The sequence below is a fragment of the Oreochromis aureus genome, linkage group 1 (genome assembly GCF_013358895.1).
Source record: "Oreochromis aureus strain Israel breed Guangdong linkage group 1, ZZ_aureus, whole genome shotgun sequence".
Taxonomy (NCBI): domain Eukaryota; kingdom Metazoa; phylum Chordata; class Actinopteri; order Cichliformes; family Cichlidae; genus Oreochromis; species Oreochromis aureus.
Window position 1 is genome coordinate 2272225 of NC_052942.1, and position 6000 is coordinate 2278224.

The following is a 6000-nucleotide window of genomic DNA, read 5'->3' on the forward strand; positions in this document are numbered from 1 at the left end:
GGGTCCGCGCTGTGTTTCCGTCTTTTTTGCGCTGATTCTGAGCTGCAGGTTTCGTCTCTCCAACCAAAATTCACCGAGCCAGCAGCAAAAGAAGCAGCAAACTACGCTTCACATTTGATCGATGTCGTCATGAATTCCCTTTTACTTTTGCTGTTTTGCTTCCACCACGATAAAAATCACACTTCATGCACAGCTCTCTCTCTCTCTCTCTCTCTGTACCTCTAGAACAGTTTCCGTCTCAAATCTCTGTTTTCTGCATTATTCATTCGCTTATTACCCACCAGTCTACCGTTGTTTACAGCGCTGTCGGCCGCTGTCTTTTTCTTTTCTTTTTCTTTTTTCACTTAAATGACGTCGGACAAGAAAGCCTAATTTCTGCTGTTCAATACTGAAGAAATTTAAACTTTTTAAAATAATGCAAAATTACAGAATATTGCAGAATATTTTTAAGGTTATCTGCTATAAAACGCCAGACCAGGAAAATCTCCTTCATGTTTTTCTGTGTTTTATTCTCAGTTACTTTGACACAAAGGCATCTGCTGTGATGTTCACAATTCTGATGAAGTCTTATGTGTATCAGTGCTGATAAATGATCAGAATTATAATATTTCTGACTGTCTGAGTCAAAATTGAATCGAATCAGGACTTTGAGAACCGGAATCGAATGGATTATAGAAATCAGTGATGATACCCAGCCCTAGTGAGCAGCCTAGGCCTGACAGAAGTGGATGTAGCTGTGGGTAATAAGACAAGATGAAAAGAACTATTGATAACTTTTTTGTTAAGTTAAGGACTGATCCGTCTGAAATTCATAGCCAGCTCTGACACGGTGCCATCAATCTTTGAATGCTGAAAAAGCAGCAGTGTATCCAGAAAACACATTATATGCTGCAATAAATGCACTGCCCAAGTGTCCCCTCTCCCCACTGCCTTTCAGCAGCAGGCAGCAGCAAACAGGTCGTCAGAGGAGCCAAGATGATGATTAAGTTTAACATTTTCTACGACATTGCAATTCCCCCCCAAAAAAAGTGCACATGTAAAACTGCGGTGTTAAGCGATGCGGTTGAAAAATTTGATAGGCGCACCGGTGCGCCCATGGCGAAAAGTTAGTCTAGAGCCCTGTAAAGGCATATTAAGGTGAAGGATTCTATATGATGTACAGAAATAAACAAACAATCCTTAGATTTCTCTACGACGTTGATGTCTCATCCGTCTTAGTGACCTGCCAGCCAATCAGTTAACAGTATTGTGTTGATGTGGTAATTTTTTTCCCACCTTAAAGCATATCAAATATATATGACAATGTGACACAAAAGGTATCAATCATTATTCTGCGCTTCTTCAAAAATTTAATAATTAATTTGACTTAAAAGTGAAATCTAAGTTTTGATATTGAAAGAAAAGAAAGAAAGAAATCAAATACTTTTTCAGATGAATACAACTTTTGTCCCTGATTTAGCTCCATGTGATACAGCGTCTTAATGAACATCACCCAAAAATCATGCGGTAATCATTTACCAGGAAGCTGTCGTTCCATTTAAACCTCATATCCTGAATGTGATCAAGACCGAGGCAGTATTAATAAACAGTGCACTCATGTCCATGGAAACAAAGTTACTCAGTACTTTGTATAATAAGAGAACATGAGAGCAGGGCCTGTACTAATCATTTTAATATTAGTGTGTTTCTGAGTCTCTACTTATGCCTCAATCAATATTAATTTTAGTTGGGCACATGTTTAAAGATATGTAACTATGGGAAAGATATGGCTTTAGAATGAAAACAGTATTTAGTGTCAGATCAGGCTTTTCTGAAGGACAATGAGGATACAAATGTCCCCCTATGACAGACATGAGAGGAATTAACTCATCTGAGAGACAGCTGGAGGACAGAGACAGGACGGACACATCAGCTTTGATCGTGGGTGACACATCTCTGAATCACATAACAAAAACACAAAGCTACAAACAATACTGTGTATTCATAAGTGTAGATTGTCCTTATATATTCCAGGTACACAGAGGATATATAAAATTTGTGCCAGCATTAAAACATTAGTGTGTGTGAGTGTGTGAGTGCAGCTGCAGCTGCACAAAAACTCTCTTGTTTAATTTTCTGTCTTTATGGAACAGCAAAGTGATTTTGAGCCACAATTTAAAACCACAAAATAACTTCTTTTTATTGGACCTTGAAAAGCAAATGTCCAAGTTTTTCAAAATAATGGTCTTGTTCGATCAATGCTCTATTGTTAACTGTAACACCAGCTTGACTTTGCCTTGATAATCTGTCACTTCATTCCCTGAATACTTAATCACAGGGAGAGAAGAAGAAATGTGGGAGACAGTCGTGACAGAGGCAAGGCCATTGCTCTCATTAGACCTCCTTCTCCTCAGACAGACTTTGTCTGCAGCAACATTTCACAAAGATCAGAAAACGCTCAAGCAGCAACAACCACAGCTTGAGGCTGAAGCTAATGCAGCCTTTGTCAACATTGCTTTAAACTGCAATGCTACAGCTGCTCAATACCCCCAAAAATTAAAAAAAATCCCCATCTCCGAATGATTCCCAGTCAAACTTTTTTGAAATGTGATAAACTAATCTGAGGCAACACGTTTGATGATAAATTGCTACACCATCTTAATTAATCAAATCCTGCTTGATAAATGTCACTGAAACATATCATTGCATGATATTGCAAACACATGCCGTGTGTTGTTGCAGTGCAGCAACAGCTCCTCTGGTTTCTTCCTCGGAGCCACAAAATATTGTTACACCTGGCTTTGCTTCAAAAAGAAAAAGAACCTTGAATCACTACACTACTACAGTGCATTTTGGGGACTTCATTTATTATATGAATTATAAATAAATGCCATGGCCTGAGTTGCACTTTCCCAAAAATGTACCTGTTCTGATCACTGTCCACAAACTCAGTGTAGGCAGGACACAAATTCAAACAGTTCAACTTAGATCAGGTCTGATGATTCAGCTGACACCTCTCTGTACCTCTGCATTCCTCTTGGCAAGTCAGATATAATGCGCCCTATTAAAGTCGCTTTAGCATGTGCGCATGTCTTGCGAGCCACTTTGCAGCCCTCGTCCACCTTAGCTCCACTTCAGCTGCCACAGATGCCTGCTCTGCTCTGTGCTACAGCCACAACCACGTGGATGGTGGAAACTAAATATAAATGATGACAGATGGGTATATCACTCTACTTTTCAGTACAGAGTTCTTGACTGACTCTGTGGTCCACCCAGAAGCATACAGATTATTACAATTATAATGGTTCCATGGAAACCATGTATCTACTTTTAGTGAAAGTAACTGCACAAATGACCTGTGCATATTCAGTCACTGCTGTGTCTAAGTACATAAAGAAGCTCAAAGAAATCTCAGTGGGGTTATTGCAGAGTGACAAATACACAACAGTGCATAACTGTACTTAGGCGCCATGTAAATGACAGGTATGGTGTGTTAAGGGTTAAACATAAATCATATTGAATGTGTGGTAAATTCCTCTTGCTGCCTTAAATGCAGTCTGGATGCATAAATTATGATCCCTGCTCTAATTTTGGCAAGCATACATTACATGAAATAGTTATATCGGTAAATTAATGTTTAATCCAATTAGGAAAAAATACTCACTCAAGCTTATACTGCTTATTAGGTCAGTAAGTAATCTTTATTTGTAGCAGGAATATTATTTTTACATATGTGGCTAATTTATTGTGTTTATAGTCATGAATTATCATTATGTGAGCCTAAAACTAATTTAATTCAGATATCACTTTAAATGAGATTAAAGTTGTAGGCATTTATACACAGCATGTTTATGTGGGGGGTTTTTGTTGTTGTTGTTTTTTACCGTATTTGGCTATCAAACTTTCAGTTAAAGGTTATAAGTATTCTTTCAGTAACTTCCATCATTGTGCAGGGCGAATTAAATCCAAGGCGGGAGGAAAAAAATGGCAATTAATTCAAAGAGACACATAAGGGGACCAAAAAAAAAAAGCTTTTTACATTTGTCACCCACTTAAAAGTCTTTGTGCTTTGCTGCTTTAATTGTGCTTTTTCACTTGAACTGTCAGACTCACACTCTGCTGCTGTGTTCTGATATTGCTGCAACCTTTAGTATGTTTGTGATGTTATTGCACAACACTGGTTTTGTTCATCAAGAGTCTAATATGCAGAGACTGTACAGCTGGTAGAAGAAGGAGGAGGAGGGTTGCAAAAAAAATGAAATCCAACTCTGAAAGCAATCTCGTAAAGGTGTCCACTCCTCCGCCTCTCTTAGTACCACTTTTATTCTTAGTTTCTTTTGCTAGCAGGAAGGACACCACTGATGCACGAGGGGCTTAAGGCCCCAGTCACACAGTGCTTTGAGTCCAGTGGGAAACCACTTGACAACTACTGGTTTTGCGAGTTTTGCAAGTGGTTCCTGGCAGCTGGAAAAAGTTATATGTTAATGCACTGAAAACATCCATGTGATTGTTTTGATTATCAGTTATCTTAAAAAGTGACCAAACCAAACACAAGCTGGTTTATGGTGTAATACCCTCTTTTGCATGCCAGCAACATACAGTTGCCAACAGATTGGGGAATACAGTCATTCTCTAGCTGTGTGACTGATGCCTTACCAGATACAGTACAACTATAGAAAACAGAATGCAGTCTGCTTATACTGAGAAGCAGCGATGTTCCATCAGAACAAGAAAGGCAAGTCGTGCTTGCCTTGTCTAAACTAAAAGCGGGCAAAAATTAACATATCAAAGTAAACTGATCTTTCTTTCCATTTAACTCGGATAGTCGACAGCTATCCACAGTCGAAAATTGTTGCTAAAATTGTTTCTTGTCTAGTGCTCAAACTGTAGCTTTCACTGTCATACAGGTGTGTCCCTCTCCCACTAACAGTGACTTGAGCTGAGCAGGCTAAGAGGTCAGCAGCTTCTTTTTGGTAATTTGTTCATGCTCATTGTGGATAAAACTCTTGTCCCCATCCTTTACCGTGAGAAACCAGTGTGTGAGCGAAGCTGCTGCTGGATCAGCTTTCACTGCTCTGAGATCAGTTACAACCTGTGCTTTGTGTGGTAACTAGTGCTGTCTGCGTTAATCTCCTTAAAATGACGTTAACACCATAACCGTATTAACGCGGCAAATCTCTGTCAACGCATTAGCATGGCTAGCTCGTTAACGCGTTAGCGCTGTGCAGCCACACGCACGGGGCAATCCGCGCTAACTTGCTAACGGAGATTTGCCGCTTTAATGTGGTTATGGCGTTAAGGTCATTTTAACAAAATTAACGCTGACAGCACTAGTGGGAACACAACTAGAAATATTTAACAATTGATCATTAATAATAATAATTGTTACAACAGTCTAATATGATTGTTGTAACAATTATTATTATTAATAAATACCTTCAGCCTCTTGAACACTATTTTTATGACCTTGTGCATTAGTTTGGCTGGTAACTTGTAATACACGTTTTAAAAAATTCTAGCAACCACAGGATGAGATATTGAAATAGATAATCAGTAATATCAGTAGCATCTGTTGAATTAATTTGATGCAGTTAAGAAATTTCAATATATAGCAGAAGATAATGCTGCATTCCTAATGCTGGAAGGGGAATAAAGAGGATCTGATTAATTGACAGGCATCTAAAACAAAATGCACAGTGATTGGGATTGGATATTTATCTGGGTTTAAATACAGTTTGGAGGATTTGGGGTCTGAATTTAAAAAAAATGCTGTTTTTAAACATCTTGTCAATCTTACACAGTCAGAGAAATGTGGGGATTAAGATGCAAAAAGATAGAGACAGAGAAAGATTGCCTCTGGCCCAGTTTCAGAAGAATAGAGACATCAGTTGAGCTGCAGATGCTAATGAGAATAAAATCATTTGATTTTGGCACAGCTTATTGTAAGCTTGAAGAGCACATGTTTCTCCTGTTAGTGGACGTCCTGAGGATGGAGATTTTGGTTGTGTGTATTTAATTTTC